The sequence below is a fragment of the Empidonax traillii genome, unplaced genomic scaffold (assembly GCF_003031625.1).
Source record: "Empidonax traillii isolate 1590-97213 ecotype Southwest subspecies unplaced genomic scaffold, ASM303162v1 scaffold1024:size258002, whole genome shotgun sequence".
Classification (NCBI taxonomy): Eukaryota; Metazoa; Chordata; class Aves; order Passeriformes; family Tyrannidae; genus Empidonax; species Empidonax traillii.
Genome location: NW_020956217.1, coordinates 111,885 through 113,142, shown reverse-complemented (window position 1 = coordinate 113,142; position 1,258 = coordinate 111,885). Strand labels below are relative to the sequence as shown.

Here is a 1,258-nt window from a genome sequence, read left to right as displayed (position 1 = left end):
GGCTTTAGCAGTCCTTAAACTCCATTTCCTCTTAGGGGAAATTGTAATCCTCTCAGCAAAAGGGAATAGAAGGGAGAAATTATTAAGAGTTATTCCTTTGCCTCAGCTTTGGGAAGACTGATAATACATGAGGAATAGCAAAGACCATATACATATGGTCACTGTTTGGAGAGGGCTGAATTTTAACAAGCAGTTTGCTACAAGAAAAAAAGGAAAAGTTTTGGTTCAATCTCATTTTCTGTGTTCCAGCTTATTACAAATGTCATTTAATAAAGAATGATTTTCACCATGAATTTTATTTCCTCTGAAAAGAAAATTAAGAATCATTAGCAAAGAAAAAATGATTCAGTCTTTTGAGAGATCTAGTTATGTTGCAGAGCTCAGCTACCAAATTACGATAAAAATCCCTTGAAGGTTCTTTCTCTGCAGTATGGAGAATAACATATACCAGTCAAGACTCTCAAATATAATTTAAAACAAAGCCTTGGAAATATTTAACTAAAAATACAACAAGTTCCTACTTGTGTTACTGGATGCACACTAGAAGATTTTAACCAGCAAAGTGTTGTCCTGTGCAGGATCAGGAGATGGACTCGATGATCTTTGTGGGTCCTTTCCAACTCAAGATATTCTATGAGGGGCTTAAATGAGGATCTGCAGATTTGTTGCTGGAAATACCTTGCAGAATGTCTTGTGTTTTTTTCCTTAGTTCAATGAACGTTATTCTTAAAGCAGGGAACACACACAAAGGCAAACCCAGCTACAGCCCTTCTGACACAGGTAACAACATTACACATTTGTGTAGTCCACAGAACAAGACATTTGTGCATTAATCCATTCTAGGGTATTATGATAAATGCTTCATTTGAGCGTAGCTATTTATTTGTTACTTTTATTTCTATTTACTAAATAAAACATTTTCATCTGAGATTTTTTTTTCAGTTGAAGTGCTTCCCAAATAATTTTTTTACTTTTGTATCAATTTGGGTTTCTGTCATAATTTTACTCTTTAGTCAATGCATTAAATCGACATCTTTTTTGTTATCTTTCCCCTTACTAACATATTCTGCTCCATGGACCTTGACAACCCAGCTCTCTAGAACAATCTAATTAAGGAGGAGAACTGAATTAAACTTAGAGTTTCCACTATGATCACTGTTTGAAGAATGACATTTCTTTTTCGGAAAGATACCACCATACTGGTGGTAAATTGCCCACTTTTCTAACTGTACTGCTAAGCTTTCACTGCTCCTGCCAA

The 1,258-nt window shown here is 35.0% G+C and overlaps 1 long non-coding RNA gene across 1 annotated transcript in view; it reads right to left on the bottom strand.

Annotated features, from left to right (window-relative positions):
- Positions 1–32, bottom strand: part of LOC114068265 — a 10,909-nt gene extending 10,877 nt beyond the window's left edge. The window contains exon 1 of the long non-coding RNA XR_003573539.1: positions 21–32. This is a non-coding gene — a long non-coding RNA (uncharacterized LOC114068265). The remainder of the gene's footprint in view (positions 1–20) is intronic.
- Between the last annotated feature and the right edge of the window lie 1,226 nt (positions 33–1,258).